The sequence below is a fragment of the Giraffa tippelskirchi genome, chromosome 1 (genome assembly GCF_054371585.1).
Source record: "Giraffa tippelskirchi isolate mGirTip1 chromosome 1, T2T-mGirTip1v1.2.pri, whole genome shotgun sequence".
Taxonomy (NCBI): Eukaryota; Metazoa; Chordata; class Mammalia; order Artiodactyla; family Giraffidae; genus Giraffa; species Giraffa tippelskirchi.
The window spans coordinates 42,640,132-42,661,158 of record NC_137275.1 but is presented as its reverse complement, the minus strand read 5'-3'; the positions used below and the strand labels follow the sequence as shown (position 1 = coordinate 42,661,158).

The 21,027-nt window shown below is 39.5% G+C and overlaps 1 protein-coding gene across 3 annotated transcripts in view; it reads right to left on the bottom strand.

Annotated features, from left to right (window-relative positions):
* KDR (kinase insert domain receptor) overlaps positions 1–21,027 on the bottom strand; it is a 150,980-nt gene that overhangs the window by 73,825 nt on the left and 56,128 nt on the right. The window contains exons 2-3 of one of the 3 annotated variants that reach the window (XM_081589818.1): positions 2,525–2,608; positions 1,786–1,904 (exon numbers count right to left, since the gene is read on the bottom strand). The exons of the other annotated variants lie outside the window; for them this stretch is intronic. The gene's annotated coding sequence lies outside the window, so the exon portion shown is untranslated. The remainder of the gene's footprint in view (positions 1–1,785; positions 1,905–2,524; positions 2,609–21,027) is intronic. 3 annotated transcript variants of the gene reach the window in all.

Here is a 21,027-nt window from a genome sequence, read left to right as displayed (position 1 = left end):
TTTTTATTTATTAGAAAATTTATTTATTAACAACAAAACAGTGGTTCTCAATCCTGACTACACATTAGAATATCCTGGGTCTGGGGAGCTTTGAAAAACTACTGGTACCTAGAATTGTCAGAATCTCTGGGAATAAAACCTGACCAATCAGTTTTTTGTGTGTTTTAATGTGATTCTACACAAAAAATTGATTCTAATGTGATTCTAATATGTAGTCAGAGTGGAGAAACATCATGTTAAGCTCTTGTTCATGAGAACAGAGAAGATCCCCAAAGCTTTGAAATTAACACATTATAGCTCCAGGACTATTTCATGCACTGGGTACTACAGTCATAGTGAGCTTTCCAAAGAGTACAAAAATTTGTGAGAAATTTTAAAAGTATAACTCATAAGAATGAAATTATTCTTAGCAAACTCAAAATTATTAAGACTTTTAAATATTTTTCAACCAAAAAAAAATCTAATATGAGATGGCAGTACCTTTGAATGTATTTGCCATGATTTCAGGTGCATCTTCCAAAAGTAAGAACATTTACAACATAAAGAGACCTTAAATCCTCCTTAATAGAATATTTCAAATTAGAATTCAGTATTTACAGCTTGAAATGTTCTTATCTACTGCTGAAGAAAATGTCAAGGAAGTAAAAGAATATGAAGTCAACAGTATGGTAACAACCATTCATTTTGATACAAAGAATTATAGCTTTAAACAGAAGATAAGATTTTTATGTTTATTGAGGCAATTCTTCCATTCTTTCTGAGTTATGTTTTTTAATAAATGGTATTCTGAGAGAAAGAACTGCTTGGGGGAGGTTGGAAAGGAGGAAGACACCAAAATTGAGTTTCAAGAAAGATGAATTATCTAAATCACTTTCTCTGATCTAGAAACACTGTTGAACACAATGCAGTTTGTGACGTCATTTTCACTCTTCTTTAACTCCTAAAATCAAAAGCTAGATTCCAATGAATTGGAGTAATATGGAGCACTAGCTCTGATAACCAGTTACAAGAATTCTTCAAGGTCTAAAATCAGGACCCTGGACTACAAACATCTCTAAAATTCTTCAGGAGCTTTCAGTTCAGTTCAGTTCACTCACTCAGTTGTGTCTGACTCTTTGCAACCCCATGGACTGCAACACGCCAGGCTTCCCTGTCCATCACCAACTCCCGGAGTTTACTCAAACTCATGTCCATTGAATTGGTGATGCCATCCAACCATCTCACTCTCTGTCATCCCCTTCTCTTGCCTTCAATCTTTCCCAGCATCAGGGTCTTTTCCAATGAGTCAGCTCTTCGCATCAGGTGGCCAAAGTACTGGAGTTTCAGTCACAGCATCAATCCTTCCAATGAATATTCAGGACTGATTTCCTTTAGGATGGACTGGTTGGATCTCTTTGCAGTCCAAGGGATTCTCAAGAGTCGTCACCAACACCACAGTTCAAAAGCATCAATTCTTCGGTGCTCAGCTTTCTTTATAGTCCAAGTCTCACATCCATACATGACTACTGGAAAAACCACAGCTTTGACTAGATGGACCTTTGTCGGCAAAGTAATGTCTCTGCTTTTTAACATGCTGTCTATGCTGGTCATAGCTTTTCTTCCAAGGAGTAAGCATCTTTTAATTTCATGGCTGCAGTCACCATCTGCAGTGATTTTGGAGTCCAAAATAATAAAGTCTGTCCCTGTTTCCATTGTTTCCCCATCTATTTCCCATGAAGTGATGGGACCAGATGCCATGATCTTAAGTTTTTGAATGTTGAGTTTTAAGCCAGCTTTTTCACTTACCTCTTTCACTTTCATCAAGAGCTTCTTTAGTTCCTCTTCCCTTTCTGCCATAAGGGTGGTGTCATCTGCATATCTGAGGTTATTGATAATTTTCCCTGCAATCCTGATTCCAGCTTGTGCTTTAGGAGAACAAAATTATTCTTAGCAAACTCAAAAAGTTGGAAAATGTATGTGTGTGTTTGCATACAGAAAACAGACTGAAAACTTGAATAACCTCTGAATTTAACAGAGGTTATTCAAGAAAAAATATGGAGAACTTAAATGATCTTCAACAATCACAGAGTACTTTTTACTTACATATGCAGAAAAGAGAACTGATGAAGGACACATATGAAACTTAAAAATAATTACTCCTGAAGACCAGGATGGGAATGGTAGATAGAAGCAGTTACATCTATCCTCTTTTGTATTTTTTAGTATTTTCATTGATAATTTAGAATCATAATTTAAATAATAATGAACACAACAAGTGTTGGGTTCGTAGAAAGCTCTTAAAGGTCATCCTCATCCTCTATAATTTGGAAGTGTCTTTGTTAACATCTCCTTTGCCCAGGTGGATAAGAGGATATGAACAGAAGTGCTTGCCCTTCTCTCCCCTGCTTAGAGGGCATGGAGCAATTCTGGAATACTCCCTGCTTCCTTGTGGGTTTCATGGAGGTGCCAAAGCAGGAGCTTGAGCTCAGAGAGGCCCTAATTTATCAATAATAATACATTTTAAGTGCTCAAATATATTAAGTACCTGCTATCCAGAATCACTGCTGATGGTGACTGCAGCCATGAAATTAAAAGACGCTTACTCCTTGGAAGGAAGGTTATGGCCAACCTAGATAGCATATTGAAAAGCAGAGACATTACTTTGCCAACAAAAGTCCGTCTAGTCAAGGCTATGGTTTTTCCAGTGGTCATGTATGGATGTGAGAGTTGGACGGTGAAGAAAGCTGAGCGCCGAAGAATTGATGCTTTTGAACTGTGGTGTTGGAGAAGACTCTTGAGAGTCCCTTGGACTGCAAAGAGATCCAATCAATCCATCCTAAAGGAGATCAATCCTGGGTGTTCATTGGAAGGACTGATGTTGAAGCTGAAACTCCAATACTTTGGCCACCTCATGCGAAGAGTTGACTCATTGGAAAAGACTCTAATGCTGGGTAGGATTGGGGGCGGGAGGAGAAGGGGACGACAGAGGATGAGATGGTTGGATGGCATCATCGACTCGATGGACATGGGTTTGGGTAGACTCCGGGAGTTGGTGATGGACAGAGAGGCCTGGCGTGCTGTGATTCATGGGGTCGCAAAGAGTCAGACACGACTGAGCGACTCAACTGAACTGATACAAAATGTTTCTTACACGTTATCTCATTTTCTCTTCAAAACAATCCTATGAGACTCAGAAATTTTAGGTATCTTTGACAGCCCACACCATCAGTAAATGGAAGAGTCAGGATTTACATCTCTATCTTTCTGGGCCTTCCAGGTGGCTCAGTGGTAAAGAATCTGCCTGCAAATGCAAGAGACATGAGTTTGATCCCTGGTCTAGGAAGATCCCACATGCTGTGGAGCAACTAAGCCCATGCACCACAACTATTAAACCTGTGCTCTAGAGCCCGAGAACCACAACTACTAAAGCCCACACACCCTCGAGTCCATGCTCAGCAACAAGAGAAGCCACCACAATTAGAAACCCATGCACTGCAACTAGAGAGTAGCCCCTGCTGTTCACAACTAGAGAAAAGCCTGTGCAGCAACAAAGACCCAGTGAGGCCAAAAATAAAAATAAGTGAATAAATAAACAAAAAGTATAAATCTACATCTTTCTGGCTTCACAAACCAGTGTCCTAAAATGGAAAGAATTTAAAATTGTGAGACAATCAGGAAATTTGAACAGTAAGTAAATATCTGCCTAAGTTGGTAACATTTCTGCTAATGTAACCCTCCTTAAAACTTTGTAATTCTCCTACAACTCTTCTTGACTCCATCAGTCAAAGTCCACAACTGCAAATCTCTTTGAGGCAAGTGTTTCTCTACCTTGGGCTTCTGCTGACATGGCTGGGGGACAATGCCCCAAGTTTCTTAGAAACTCAACTGTTTGACTGAATAATCCTGAATACCTTCAGTCTTTCTGCTAAACTTGCTGCCTCCAGTGTCCAGTGATATTTTCCTCCTAGCCCTTATCAGCAGGCTTCTCAAATGTCATCATGCTTTTGCTAGCAACTTCAATATTATTTTTTATAGATACAATTCCTCCCATACATACATATTGTAATAGTTTAAATTTTTTGTGTGTGTGTGGAGAAGTTTCAAGATACTAGGTTTGGTCCATATTACTTTTTAAAAATTTTACATTGACTGATTGCAAGTTTTGATCCCTGTTCAATTCTTCAGCCTAGGTCCTTTCCTCATAATAAGCTCCTAAATAACGATCCCCATGACTGAAAAGGGGGAAATCCTTCAAAATACATGTGAAGGGGGGAGACTCCTTAAAATACAATAGGTGATTTTTCATGAACATATATATAATATATATAATAATACGTTACGTGTAAAGGCTGCCATTGTTTCTTTTCATCGATTTCCTATGGAGTAACATACTGTATTTAGTTTGAAAGGGCTTGTTCTAAAGATATTTTCCTCTTCCAGTTTCCCATATTTGTTTGAAGGGGAAGTACAATGATGTAGCGGAGGAGTGGGAGCTTTGGCGCCAGATGAACCAAGATTAGGATCTCAGCTCTGCTACGTGACCAATTTTAACTGTGCTCAACCCCAATTTTCTTTTTTAAATTTTATTCTACTTTAAAAATGTTATTGTGGTAAGTCTACAGGCACAATGTTGAGCAGCAGATCTCTAGAATTTATTCATCTTGCATAACTTAAACTTAATTCTGCCAAACACTAACAGAAGCATTAACACTAATCCTTCTAAACTTTTCCCCAAAAGATGTAGAGGAGGGAACATTCCCAAACTTATTTTGTGAAGTCAGCCTAACTCTGCTGCTACCAAAGTCAGACAAAAAAAAGAAAAGAAAACTGCAGGACAGTATCCCTGATGAACACTGATGCACAAATCCTCAACAAAATACTAGGAAACTCAACTCAACAGCACATGAAAAGGATCATACACCAGAACCAAGGGGGGTTTACCCCTCAGGTGCATGGATGACTCAACATATGAAAATCAATTAATGTGATACACCACATTAACGGAATGAAGGATGAAAATTACAAGATCATCTCTTCAATATCCCTTAGGTTTTCACTAACAAGCTTCTCAAAATCCTGACAGCCTCCTCCAGCTGCCGCCTTTGAAAGCCACTCCCACATTTTTAAATGTTTGTTGTGGCAACATCTCACTTCCAGGTACCAAAAGCTATCCTAGTTTTCTGTTACCACATGACCAATTATTCCAAAGCCTAATGGCTTCAAACAATAGGCATTTACTATTGCAGAGTTTTTGTGGTTCAGGAGCGTGGGAGCAACTTAGCTTGGTTGTTTTAGTTTCAGGTCGCTCATAAGGGTACAGGCAAGATGTCGGCCTGGGATGCAGTCATGTGAAGGCTTGACTGGGGATAAAAAAAAAACTTACATGAATATAGTGAAGGATTCAGATCCTCACTGAAAGTTGGGAGTCTCCATAGGGCTACTTGTGTCCTCAGACAAGGAGGTTGGCTTTCCTAGAGCAAGTGATCCAAGATAGCAAGGTGGAAGCCCCAGAGTCTACCATGACCTGGAACTGACAGTCATACATGATCACGTCCACAATATTCTATTAAGCAGTTCAACCCTATTCACAGTCTGAGGCCATTAATACCCAGGGATTAAATACAGGAGACAGGGGTCATTAAGGATTTGGCTATAATTTCTCTTATTAGTGTTGCATCATTTTCAGCATTCAAATCTTGACCATATTTTAACAGATTTTCCCCAAAGCATTTCATATTCATTGATGCCATTTTGTGTTCTAACTTCCAATCGGTTTTTGCCACTATATGAAAATACAATTCATTTTTTGTATTGTCCTAGTAACCTGTGCCCTTGCTAGACTCACACAGAAGTTCTAAGTAGCTTTTTGGTAGATTCTTTGGGATTTTCTTTTTCCTTGTAGATAATCATATTTCTGTGAGTAAAAACAATTTTATTTTTTCCTTTTTAATCTGTATGCTTTTAATTTGTTGGCTTCTTATATAGGCTAGAATCTCCCATATACTGTCAAATAGAAGTGATGAGGGTAGACATCCTTGCCTCAAGTTCATGCTTGAGAAGAAAGCAAGCAGTCCCTCGCCATTACTATGAAATTGTAAGTTTTGCATAGATTCCTTTCATCAGGCTGAAGAATTTTCCTTCTAGTCCTAATTCATTAGAAGTTAATGTGAATGCTGAATGCTTTCAAATGCTTTTTCTGAATCTGTTGAGACAATCTTATGATTGTTCTGATAAATTGCACTTAAATAGATTTTTTTTGAATGTTGAACCAAACTTGCATTTCTTGGATAAAAATGCAATTCCTTGCATTCACTTGGACATGATGTGTTACCTTTTCCATATTTTGCTAGATTTGGTTTGATAATAAGGATGTTTTAAAATCCATTTTTAGGAGAGATATTTGTCTATAGTTTACTTTGCTTGTAATGACAGTTTCTGGGTTTGTTTTTGTTTTTGTTTTTTTAATCATGGTAATGGTAGCTTTATAAAGTTAGTTGAGAGGTGTTCCCTTCTCTTCTATTTCTCTGGACCATATATATTTACAGGTGAAATGATATCATTATCTTGGATTTGCTTAAAAGTAATTTGGAAGGAAGGGAGGGATGAATGTGAATACGGATAAAGTGAGATAGGCCAGGAGTTGATAATTACTGTAGCTTAGCAATGGGTATGTAAGGATTTATGAAACTTTACTCCTCTGTGTATGTTAGAAATTTTCAATAATAAAATATTTCCTCTTAGAAATTAATGTGTCCTTTCCACAGCTCTCCCCTACTTTCCAATGAGTATGCTAGACAAAAGGGTGCCCCACAGTTTCAGCAAAGAGTGAAGCAGAAACTCAGACACTGAGAGTTCCCAAGTCCTTTTAAAGACTATACTGATCATGAACATCCAAATGTGCACTAAGAGGAGAGTAGGGTAAATCAATTACAGCTTCAGTTTAGACGTAGGATTTAAAAGTCTTAATTTCTTGGCTGTTTCTCCCATTTAGCTTTGAAAAATTCTTTCCTGTAATGCAATGGTTTCAAAATCTAATGTGCATGAGAATCACCTAGAGGGCTTCTTAAAATACAGATTGTTTAAGGCAGTGAAACTATTCTATGTGATACTGTCGTGGTGGATCCATGTCATACATTTGTCAAAAACCGTGGAATGTACAGCACCAAGAATGAGACTAATGTAAACTAGGGACCTTGGAATGATAATGATGTGTCAATGCAGTTTCACTGACTATAACCTGTACCACTCTGGTGGGGGCTATTGATATGGGAGTAGGCTGGATAGACAGGGATATATAGCAACTCTCTGTACTTTCTGCCCAATTTTGTGATGAAACTTAAACTGCTCTAGGGAAATAAAGTCTAATTAAAAACCAACAACAAAAACACAGGTTGTTAGACTCTATTCTCCGAGCTTCTCATGCAATAGATGTGGGGGAAAGCCCCCAAATCTGCATTTCTAACAAGTTCCCGGGTGATAATGATGATGTTGACCCAACAACCACAAGAGAACTTCTCCTTTAATATAAAGCCTCAGGTTTCAGAAATTCCAATTTTTTCACAGTTTAAACCCTGAGTCCAATCCAAGTAGAATATTATTTAGATCACAAGCCTCAATGACTCTAAATTTTGTTTGGCCGTTTTGGCAAACTTTGAATATTAACCATGTACCAGGTCTTCTGCTAGCCTCTGGAGATACAAGGATACATATTAATGCATTGTCCCTGCCATTGAAGTTTTATAGTCCAGTATCCTTATCTTTAATCCTGTTTATAAATTTTATAAACAATTTTGTTCAATTGTTACCTAAGCTTTTCATTTAGAGTAGATTGCTTTTAAATTTGTCTTCGTAAATTAAATTAACAGTTAAGTTCAACTGGTAGTATAAAATATTACAGTGTTTTTTTCCTATATCTTGGTTTCAGAGTCTAAGTCTTCCCAAGCTTCTTCCAGAAGAAACCTTACAAATCATCTCATTCATTCACCACCTCCATTTCACAGCTGAATAAACAGAAAGTCCAGAAAAATGTGGCAACTTTCCCAAGGTCACTAAGCTAGTAAGTGACAGAAGTAGAAAATCCAAGGCATTCGACTCCAAACATAGTGACCTTCCCAAGACATCTAGCCTCATGATTTAAATTCCAACATCAAGGAAAATTATAGATTCCTATATTTAGGAAATATTTCACAAATTTCAGTGGAATTTCATGATTACATTAAATGATTGACAATCTTTGTGAATTAAAGGAGAAAGTTCAGTTCAGTTCAGTTGCTCAGTCGTGTCCGACTCTTTGCGACCCCATGAATCGCAGCATGCCAGGCCTCCCTGTCCATCACCAACTCCCGGAGTTTACCCAAACCCATGTCCATCGAGTCAGTGATGCCATCCAACCATCTCATCCTCTGTCGTCCCCTTCTCCTCCTGCCCCCAATCCTTTCCAGCATTAGAGTCTTTTCCAATGAGTCAACTCTTCGCATGAGGTGGCCAAAGTATTGGAGTTTCAGCTTCAACATCAGTCCTTCCAATGAACACCCAGGATTGATCTCCTTTAGGATGGATTGATTGGATCTCTTTGCAGTCCAAGGGACTCTCAAGAGTCTTCTCCAACACCACAGTTCAAAAGCATCAATTCTTCGGCGCTCAGCTTTCTTCACTGTCCAACTCTCACATCCATACATGACCACTGGAAAAACCATAGCCTTGACTAGATGGACCTTTGTTGGCAAAGTAATGTCTCTGCTTTTAAATACGCTGTCTAGGTTGGTCATAACTTTCTTTCCAAGGAGTAAGTGTCTTTTAATTTCATGGCTGCAATCACCATCAGCAGTGATTTTGGAGCCCAGAAAAATAAAGTCTGACACTGTTTCCACTGTTTCCCCATCTATTTCCCATGAAGTGATGGGACCAGATGCCATGATCTTAGTTTTCTGAATGTTGAGCTTTAAGCCAACATTTTCACTCTCCTCTTTCACTTTCATCAAGAGGCTCTTTAGTTCTTCTTCACTTTCTGCCATAAGGGTGGTGTCATCTGCATATCTGAGGTTATTGATATTTCTCCCAGCAATCTTGATTCCAGCTTGTGCTTCTTCCAGCCCAGCGTTTCTCATGATGTACTCTGCATATAAGTTAAATAAGCAGGGTGACAATATACAGCCTTGACGTACTCCTTTTCCTATTTGGAACCAGTCTGTTGTTCCATGTCCAGTTCTAACTGTTGCTTCCTGACCTGCATACAGGTTTCTCAAGAGACAGGTCAGATGGTCTGGTATTCCCGTCTCTTTCAGAATTTTCCACAGTTTATTGTGATCCACACAGTCAAAGGCTTTGGCTTAGTCAATAAAGGAGAAAAGGTGGACAGAAAAAGATGAAAGACTGGAGTAGTGATGGCTGGCATCATAATAGCATTAGTAGTTGTAGTAAAGTATAGCAGTAATAGATGACTTCTTGTGTGCTGTTTACTATGACTTTCTGAGAACATTCACTGTTCTCAATAACCCCACAAGACAGGTACAATTATTAAACCCATTTTACAGATGAGGAAACTGAAGCACAAAAGAAGTTCAGTAATTTGTCCAAAGAGACATGGCTTTTGTGCTTGTTGTTGAGATGTGTCTGACTCTGTGACTCCATAGATTATAGCCCACCAGGCTCCTCTGTCCATGGGATTTCCCAGGCAGGAATACTGGAGTGGGCTGCCATTTCCTTTTCCAGGGGGTTTTACATTCCATCTAATGGCCTTGACTATAGAGAAACGCTGGGCTGGAGGAAGCACACGTTGAGCGCTGAAGAATTGATGCTTTTGAACTGTGGTGTTGGAGAAGACTCTTGAGAGTCCCTTGGACTGCAAGGAGATCCAACCAGTCCACCCTTAAGGATACCAGTCCTGGGTGTTCATTGGAAGGACTGATGTTGAAGCTGAAACTCCAATACTTCGGCCACCTGATGCAAAGAGCTGACTCATTTGAAAAGACCCCAATGCTGGGTAAGATTGAGGGCTGGAGGAGAAGGGGACGACAGAGGATGAGATGGTTGGATGGCATCACCGACTCATTGGACATGAGTTTGGGTAAACTCCGGGAGTTGGTGATGGACAAGGAGGCCTGGTGTGCTGCAGCTCATGGGGTTGCAAAGAGTCGGACACGACTGAGTGACTGAACTGAACTGATAATGAAGCCCCATCTATAATTAAATTCTGCTAGGAGGAAAATTTAAATAATATTTAACCATTGTGTAAAGTTGCATAGTTCTTCAAAGCCCCAAATCCTTTCTGGATAGGTTAACAAATCTCAGTGAGATAGTTGAAAACAAGGAAATTTAAAACTCTTTCATCTATGCCTGTTAGAAACCAACTTAAAAACTCTATTCTTCTGAACAGGTCAAATATCAAACCAAAATATTCTTTCAGTAATCGGAATTCATAAATGGGTCAATAGGCTTCATTGGAGTAGACCACCAGGTACACACACAGACACAGACACGTACACACACATACACCCTCGTTCAGTCTCACATATAAACAAACATTACCTTATACCCTTGGGAATTCGTTTTAGCTATCTTTAGCCAAACTGGTTTCACTTGGCAAACTATAACCACTACAGGTGGCACCTATTCTCTGTGAAGTGTTTCCTTTTCCCAGAACTGAGACATTGGCACTGCATACCTCCTTACCCTTTTCAACATCTGTTTCTACTTATGTGCCAGCTGAGGCCACCTGACCCATAAAAGGAAACAAAACAAAGGTTCACGGTCATTGTCTACCGAAATGTCGTGTTTTGGTCCAACCAGACCTTGGAAACACAGATTGGGGTATGAGATGCCAAGCATTGGGCCACCTTAGGAAGGGGCAGAGGAAAAAATATTTCCCTTACTCATCAGATGGTGTTGGATAAAAAAAATTAGGCAGGACTCTAGAGAAATCAATTTATAAAATGACTAAGAATTCACTACCATTTTCAAAGCATTGCATTTTGCTTCAGAGGTGCTACAAGGGACATAGAGAGGACTGAGCTTGTCTTGAAGGGGTTTATAAGATTATACTCAAGTCATAGTACATACATTAGAAAATAAATCTGTAAGGTTAAGTACACGAGCATGTCAAATTTACAAGACATGCAGTAAATATCACAGGCATTTCTTGGAACAAAAACTAAGAGTTGGAAAGGAGAGGAAAATCTCAGTGATGGTAAGATTTGAAGAAAAACATAATTTATTTCATGACAAATGAAATCACTTTCTTCTAAATAGTTTACCAGGATAAAAATTACCAAGTCACATCTCTCCTAAGAGCTGAACTAGATGACACCCAAGAAAATCCTTGTCCCCGTTTCATAAATACACTTTTCTGTTTCTCTTCTTTTCCTATAGTCAGCTTTCAATTATCTGTAGCAGTTGAGAATAGAGACCAAAGAGGATAAATCTAGGGACATGTCATACCATTTATTTTTGCCTCCAGGCTCTCTTTCTAGTTTTCAAAACTTTGCTTTCGAAAACCTTGGTAATGAGTACCAAAATGTAATGATTTGAAGACATATATACACAAATCTGCAAAGTTGCCTATAACAAGGATATTCATTGCAATGTTAGACGATTAAAAGATTTTGAAAACAACCTTAATATCCATCAACAAGGAGGATTTTAACATATTGCAAATGGAAAAGATAAAACTGCTAAGCAGTAATGTCTCATATGATCCCATTTAGTTAAAACAAAAAATGACACCTGTACCTCATGACTGCCCTCACCCTCCAACCAATTCTAGGAGGCAATGTGAGACATTGTCAATCATGTGATAACTGCGACATCAGTAGCTGACTTTTGTTTTTATTTATTATTTTCTGTGCTGGTGAAGTTTTTTTAAAAAAATTTATCACAATTATACTTTTAAAATAGTTTAATTAATCTACATGTACATATATATTATTGACATTTTTGTTTTTCAGATATTCTGCTTTGCAAATGAATGAGCTAGAGACATCCACTCAAAGTGAGGCAGAATATTAACAAAAGTGAACCATCAGGCATGAAGAATGGCCACTACACACAGATTGTTTTTATTTCACTGTATTGGTCATTCCCTCACAGAAAATTAGATCTTCCTCAAGTAAATCTGCGGAGAAGGCAATGGCACCCCACTCCAGTACTCTTGCCTGGAAAATCTCATGGACAGAGGAGCCTGGTAGTCTGCAGTCCATGGGGTCGCGAAGAGTCGGACACGACTGAGCGACTTCACTTTCACTTTTCACTTTCATGCATTGGAGAAGGAAATGGCAACTCACTCCAGTGTTTTTGCCTGGAGGATCCTAGGGACGGCGGAGCCTGGTGGGCTGCCGTCTATGGGGTCGCACAGAGTCGAACACGACTGAAGCGACTTAGCAGCAGCAGCAGCAGCAGCAAGTAAATCTGATGGATAGATGGATGAACATTTTGATTTTTGAGTGCTAACCAATAGTTCAAAGCCTCATAAGCTTGAATCCTGTAGCTGAAAAAGCACGTGCTTTTTCAGAAAAGAACTAACCATAAATTGTGAGAGGTTAACGTAAAGGTTTAAGGAGTGGGAAGCATGTGGCTATGATGCTCTCTTAGTTTTATGACATTCTGTGACAGCTGCCAGCCTTGAGCAAGATTGAAGACTTCCAGACAACCAAGTGGCCTTTCTCCTCCTTCGCCTGCTGGAACTCCAAACAGGGCAGCTGGATGGCCATGAACTTTGTGCGTGGGATCAGAAGGTAAGTGGGAGAGGCTCAGTCCGTTCTGCTGATGCACCAGTTCAGAGAAAGTTAGATGACGCAGCCCTTTGCTTTCCTCTTGGCTTGAATAAAATCAGGAAAAGTGGTTTAGATTCAGTACTTTCTCTGCTCTCCTCAGGGTCCACATGTTTCCTGACCCTTGCCCCTTTTATCTGTCCAGGGGCAGTCACCTGCACGTGGGATTAGCTGACAATGACATCCTGTTCATCTCTATGTTCTGGACCTATCATTCTGCTTCATCAGGTTGCCTATGTCCTCTGCAGAATAATTCACTTCATATCCAGCCATCACCTGACCACACCATCACCTGACCACACCATCACCTAACCACACCATTACCTGACCACACCATCACCTGACCACACCATCGCCTAACCATATCACCAAGCTGGGATTTTTTGGTTTCAGAGGAACAAAACTTTTTGAAGGAGGTCTCTATAAAACTAACTAATTTACATAGTTAAACATAACCCTCAGGAAATTAACTGGGGCTCCTTAATTTTTAAGGAGAGTATAATGGTCAAACCTTGGAAGCTGGTGACAAAACATCACTCAATACTGGCTGTTGAGTTCTTTCTTTCCTTCTAGGGAAATTCATGGGATTCTCCAGGCAAGAATACTAGGAAACTTGCTCTAAGCCTTCTTTACTTCCTTTGAACCCTTTATTCCAACATTATAGGGGAGAAAAAGCCATCAGTTGGAATGCCTCATCTCCCATTATTTACCATGTCAACCTACATACATCTGTTCCTGTCCTATTTTTGTTTCTTCTGACCCCAAAATGATCTCTTCTTCTATGCTTTGGAACCCATCCTCTGCCACTTTCTTAGGACCCTAATACTAACAATTTGTTAGTTCGGTAGCTTAGTTGTGTCTGACTCTTTCAACCCCATGGACTGCAGCATGCCAGGCTTCCCTGTCCTTCACTATCTCCTGGAGTTTGCTCAAATATGTCCACTGAGTGGACGACACCATCCAACCATCTCATCCTCTGTTACCCGCTCTCCTCTTGTCCTCAATCTTGCCCAGCCTCAAGGTCTTTTCCAATGAGTCAGTTTTTTACATCAGGTGGCCAAAGTATTGGAGCTTCAACTTCAGCATCCATCCTTCCCATAATATTCAGGTTTGATTTCCTTTAGGATAGACTGCTTTGATCTCCTTACTGTCCGAGGGACTCTCCAGAACCACAGTTCAAAAGCATCAATTCTTCAGCACTCAGCCTTCTTCATGGTTCAACTCTCACATCCGTACATGACTACTGGAAAAACCATAGCCTTGACTATACAGACCTTTGTCAGTAAAGGTCTCTTTGTCTCTGCTTTTTAATATGCTGTCTATGTTTGTCATAATTTTCCTTCCAAGGAGCAAGTATCTTTTAATTTCATGACTGTAGTCACCATTCACAGTGATTTTGGAGCCCAAAAAAATAAAGTCTGTCACTGTTTCCATTGTTTCCTCATCTATTTGTCATGACGTGATGGGACCAGATGCCATGATCTTAGTTTTTTGAATGTTTAATTTTAAGCCAGCTTTTTCACTTTCCTCTTTCACCTTCATCAAGAGGCTCTTTACTCCCTCTTCACTTTCTGCCATAAGAGTGGTATCATCTGCATATATGAGGTTATTGATAATTCTCTTGGCAATCTTGATTCCAGCTTGGGCTTTATCCAGCCCAGCATTTCACATGATATACTCTGAATAGAAGTTAAATAAGCAGGGTGACGATATACAGCCTTGACGTATTCCTTTCCCAACTTGGAACCGGTTCGTTGTTCCATGTCCGGTTCTAACTGTTGCTTCTTGACCTGCATACAGATTTCTCAGGAGGCAAGTAAGATGATCTGATATTCCCATCTCTTGAAGAATTTTCCACAGTTTGTTGTGATTCACACAGTCAAAGGCTTTAGCACAGTCAATGAAGCAGATGTTTTTCTGGGATTCCCTTGCTTTTTCTATGATCCAACAGATGTTGGCAGTTTGATCTCTGGTTCCTCTGCCTTTTCTAAACCCAGCTTATACATCTGGAAGTTCTCGGTTCACGTACTGCCAAAGTCTAGCTTGAAGGATTTTGAGAATTACCTTGATATTACCCCTACAGATGTTTCAGTGTCCACTCTGTTGCATTTAATACTTTCTGCCTGGTCCCTGAGGTCACTGAAGTTTATGAAGCTCACCTTAAATTAATAGTATGGTGTATATCCTTCATACTTTTTACACTTACATAATATAAACATATTTACTATATTTAAAGCTCTTAATATTGTTGTTCTACAAAATAAAAGGGATCATGGAGTTAAGATATTCTTTTTAGTAGCTATATCATATTCTATGGGCTTCCCTGGTGGCTCACTGGTAAAGATTCTACCTGCCAATGCAGGAGATGCAGGCTCAATCCTTGTGTGGGGAAGATTCCCTGGAGAAGGAAATGCAACCCACTCCAGTATTCTTGCCTAGGAAATGGGGTCACAGAAGAGTTAGACATGATTTAGCAACTAAACAATAACAATCATATTCTATTATATTAATGTGCTGTAACTTATTCAGTTATCCCTTGATGGGCATTTGGGTTGTCTACAGCCTCTAGGTAAATAATTCTCCAATATATAACCTTGTCAGTAAATCCATACATCTGGTGCTTTTGTTTCTTTGGGCTCAGGTCAGAGCTGCATACTGCTAGGTCATAACTTATATCAATTTAAATTTTTAATGAGCACAGACATGTTTTAACAATTCCTAGAAATTTCAGCAACTCATCTTACAACAATATATCAGGTTATCTTCCCTCCCCCCTCCCCAGCTCAGGCCTATATTGGATGTTATCAATATTTTAAACTTTGACCAACTTAATAGGTTAAAAAAAAATAAAGAAAAAGGCCATTTCATTCTTATTTGCTTGTCTTGAGTACTAGAGAAGTTAAAAAACACAGGCCTCTGGCAAGATAATATATCAAAATGTTAATCAAAGCATTTTCCATGTTCTCTCACTGATACTTTTGATCTCGGATGGTTATTTTTCTATCACCCCACCCCCTACCGCACTCTAAACTGAAACAAAGACTCCAAGATGCCTCAGGCCCAATTGCAGAACAGGAAGAGTTTAATGCCTGCTTTTCCTCTCCCAAAGCCTCTGGCATGAAGATGGAAATTGGAGGCAGAAGATCCATCCTAATTGGGGGCAGAGAAAGAAATGGAAAAGATTCCAGATCACAAGGTAGAAAGGAGAAATATCTTTTGCAGAGAGGGCCAGGAAACAGAGCAGCAGGAAATCGCTGCCAGGTAGCTCTCAAGTGTTTGCTTTCTCACAGCATCTCGCTCCCCAGTTGCTGACAACCCTCCACCCCGCAGGCTCGGACTCTCTGAACAGAGGGTCAGGAGGAGCTTTAACATCATGAGAGGTAATGGGGTGGAAGGGGGGGGTGGTGGAGAAAAGAAAGTGGGGTGGGGAGGAAGACAGAGGAAAACCGTAGTTCCCTGACCAAAGCAAAGCCAAACAAAACAACTGGGATTTCCCTAAAAGCCTATTCGCACCATACACGTTGCCACTGTTATCTATTTATTGTTCATTTGCATTTTATCTTCTGTGAATTGCCAGTAAATATCCTATTCAAGTTGACTTTTTAAAAAATGTCACTTTATAAAAGTTCTTTGTATAGTACAGATACAAATGCTTTTTCTGTCAAATGTATTGTAAATATATTTCCCCTTTGGTAAACACCGTATTTTTCATTTTACTTGTGATATCGTGTCAACATAAAACTTTGGTTTTGTTTTTAATATTGTCAAATGAATGTTTTTCTTTATTTTTTTTCTGGAATTTCTATCTTGCTTACAAAAGTCTCTCTAATAGAGACTAATTGTTCCTCTGGATTTTCTTTTTACAGTGTAATGATGTTACAAAGATGCTCTTTTATACAGTTAGACTTTTAATCCATCTGGAATGTCAGTTTTCATACTATAGCATAAACCAGGTAATGATCTGATTTTATGGCCTGGGTTCAAATCCTGACTCTACCACACTCTATTAGCTGTGTGACTTTGAACCAATTACCAAATGCCTCTATGTTTCTTTTTTTTTTAATTTAAGTGGGTATAAAAAACAGTTTCTACCTCAAAAGCTTGTATTGAGGACTGAGTTACTACATGGAAATATCTTAGACTAGTATCTGGCACATAGTAAGTGCTCACTAAACACTAGCTGTTAACTGACCCAGTTGAAAAATCCTGCCACCATTTACTAAACAATTTTTTCAATGAAAAATGCCCATTTTAGCAATATGAAGTAAACATATACACTTGGGTCTGTTCCAGATTCTCTGTGCTCCATCAACTGTATATGAATACTATATTGTTTCATTATTACCTTTAGAGCAAATTTTTTAATTTGGTGGTGCAAGTCCCTCTCCCTAATCTTTTTTTTCAAAACTTTCTCAATGATTTTCCATCGTATTTATCTATATAAATTTTAAAACAATATTATTGTCTAACAAAACTAAGATACCAACTTCACCCTGTCTGGAAAAGAGCTAGTACCAAACTAGTACCAAACTATTACCAAGAGTGGAGATCAAGTCTATCTACTTCTACTTGAAGGCACCCACAACTTTTGGCATGGAATGCAAACTCCAGAAGTTGTTGGGGAAAGAAGAGCTATCCCATTCATTCATTCAAACAAATTCTGCTATTTTGCTATGCATTGCTACATTATGGAAATCCAAAAATTTACACCCACAGGAGGACACATAGGCAAAACAAGTCACTTAGAGACAACTGTCACACCAAATTATCCTTAATCTGGAGAAGTGCTAGCTTCTCCCAACACCCTACCCATGGGGCACAACACAAGGCTTCTTATGTGTTTACTTTAAACTTTGTTTGGCATTCATGCTTTCTAGGATAAAATAGTTTATCTGGATTTGCAAAATCATTTCCTGTCGTTCCAAGATCAAGCACCATCTTGACTGTAAACATGTACTCTTCTGTCTGCCCAGCAACTTAGAGGGCACCAATTCAGGTTTTCCTTCCGATCGTGACCAGGAAGAGGCCCAATAAATATTTCAAACATGAAAGGATTGTTATAACAAAGGGGTCTTAAAATCCTCCTGGGTTATCTGAACAGCTTTCCGTTTCATTTTGTTTTCACCTCTACCCTACAGAAATTGGAAGAGACTTTTTTTCCCTCAGGATGAAACAAAAGTTTATGCATAGAAAAGTTGAGATGAGAAAATAAAGTGAACAACAAAGGCAACAAAAGTAAAAGTATAGATATGAAGGGGGAGAGAAAGCTATGTGAAGACGATGATCTGACACAGGCCAGCCTTGGTAATTCCCAATCAGGATGTACCTCCTGATAGCAAACAATTCCTGCCTCAATGACAACTCCATGTATTTGTGTCATAAACACAATCCCATCAAAGCAAGTATTACACACACCTTACTGTCACATGGCAAATGCGGCCTGGCTTCCAAGATAAGCTTTATGGAGAGTGAAGAGGAAGGGACAAGAGAAACAGGTGAGAAGCCTAGGGAAAACACTTCTCTTAATCCTTTGATGTCACCAAAGTGATCAGTGATGAAAGAAACATCATTCTTACTCCTCCCCGCCACTTCCTTAGACTGAACTCAGAGGCCAAATATCATTCAACATGGTTCTCCCTTTAAGGAGATGACTTTCTAAGATCATCAAACCAAAACCCAAAGCAAAGGACAGTGGATGTGTTAGCTGGGCAAGGTTGCAAGGCATTTCCCCAACTTTATTTCTTCAAAGTTGCTCATAATGAGTGCCATTCTGAACCAAAAGACTTTATTGTCTTAATCTTCTCTAGATTAAAAAGGGGAAATGATAACCACCTTGATATTGTTACAGAAGCCTGACAGCCCAAGGTAACTGATGAGAAGTTTAAATTTACAAAAAGTATACATTGACAATGGAGTATTTAGCTCAATTAGAGATTACAATATCTGTCCCAGTGGAAACAAATCACAGTATAACAAAAGCATCTGGACAATTAAAGAAGTCGAAGATATATATATTGGTGGTTGTTGTTTAGTTGCTCGGTCATGTCCGACTCCTTTACAGCCCCATGGACTATAGCTAACTAGGCTCCTCTGTCCATGGGATTCTCCAGGCAAGAATATTGGAGTGGATTGCCATTTCCTTCTCCGGGGGATCTTCCCAACCCAGGGATAGAATCCGAGTCTCTTTTTGTCTCCTGCATTGGCAAGTGTCTTCTTTACCTGGGAAGCCCAGCGATATATATACTCAGTTCAGTTGCTCAGTCCTGTCCAACTCTTTGCGACCCCATGGACTGCAGCACGCCAGGCTTCCCTGTCCATCACCAACTCCTGGAGCCTACTCAAATGTGTCCATGGTGATGTCCATGGATGGTGGACATCATGTCCACCATGTCAGTGATGCCATCCAATCATCTCACCCTCTGTCATCCCCTTCTCCTCCCGTCTTCAATCCTTCCCAGCATCAGGGTCTTTTCTAATGAGTCGGTTCTTCGCATCAGGTGGCCAAAGTATTGGAGTTTCAGCTTCAACATCAGTCCTTCCAATGAATATTCAGGACTGATTTCCTTTAGGATGGCATGGTTAGATCTCCATGCAGTCCAAGGGACTCTCAAGAGTCTTCAACACCACAGTTCAAAAGCATCAATTCTTCAGCACTCAGCTTTCTTTAGAGTCCAACTCTCACATCCATACATGACTACTGGAAAAACCACAGCTTTGACTAGACGGACCTTTGTTGGTAAAGTAATGTCTCTGCTTTTTTTTTTTAATTAGTTTATTTATTTTTTAACTTTACAATATTGTATTTGTTTTGCCATACATTGACATGAATCTACCATGGGTGTACATGCGTTCCCCTTCCAGAACCCCCCTCCCACCTCCCTCCCTATCCCATCCCTCCGGGTCATCCCGGTACACCAGCCCCGAGCGCCCTATATCATGCATAGAACCTGGACTGGCGATTCATTTCACATATGATAATTTACATGCTTCAATGCCATTCTCCCATATCATCCCGCCCTAGCCCTCTCCCACAGAGTCCATAATACTGTTCTATTTATCTGTGTCTCTTTTGATGTCTCGCATACAGAGTTATCTTTACCAATTAACTAAATACTATATATATGTGTTAGTATACTGTATTGGTGTTTTTCTTTTTGGCTTACTTCACTCTGTATAATAGGCTCCAGTTTCATCCACCTCATTAGAACTGATTCGAATGTATTCTTTTTAATGGCTGAGTAATATTCCATTGTGTATATGTACCACTGCTTCCTTATCCATTCATCTGCTGATGGGTATCTAGGCTGCTTCCATGTTCTGGCTATTATAAACAGTGCTGCAATGAACATTGGGGTACACGTGTCTCTTTCAATTCTGGTTTCCTCAGTGTGTAAGCCCAGCAGTGGGATTGCTGGGTCATATGGCAGTTCTATTCCCAGTTTTTTAAGGAATCTCCACACTGTTCTCCATAGTGGCTATACTAGTTTGCATTCCCACCAACAGTGTAAGAGGGTTCCCTTTTCTCCACACCCTCTCCAGCATTTATTGCTTGTAGTCTTTTGGATAGCAGCCATTCTGACGGGCATGAAATGGTAACTCATTGTGGTTTTGATTTGCATTTCTCTGATAATGAGTGATGTTGAGCATCTCTTCATGTGTTTGTTAGCCATGGCAACCCACTCCAGTGTTCTTGCCTGGAGAATCCCACGGACGGGGGAGCCTGGTGCGCTGCCGTCTGTGGGGTTACACAGAGTCGGTTATGACTGAAGCGACTTAAGCATAAGCATGTCTTCTTTGGAGAAGTGTCTGTTTAGTTCTTTGGCCCATTTTTTGATTGGGTCGTTTATTTTTCTGGAATTGAGCTGCAGGAGTTGCTTGTATATTTTTGAGATTAATTGTTTGTCCATTGCTTCATTTTCTATTATTTTCTCCCATTCTGAAGGCTGTCTTTTCACCTTGCTTATAGTTTCCTTTGATGTGCAAAAGCTTTTAATTTTAATTAGGTCCCATTTGTTTATTTTTGCTTTTATTTCCAATATTCTGGGAGGTGGGTCATAGAGGATCCTGCTGTGGTTTATGTCGGAGAGTGTTTTGCCTATGTTTTCTTCTAGGAGTTTTATAGTTTCTCGTCTTATGTTTAGATCTTTAATCCATTTTGAGTTTATTTTTGTGTATGGTGTTAGAAAGTGTTCTAGTTTCATTCTTTTACAAGTGGTTGACCAGTTTTCCCAGCACCACTTGTTAAAGAGATTGTCTTTTCTCTATTGTTGTCTCTGCTTTTTAA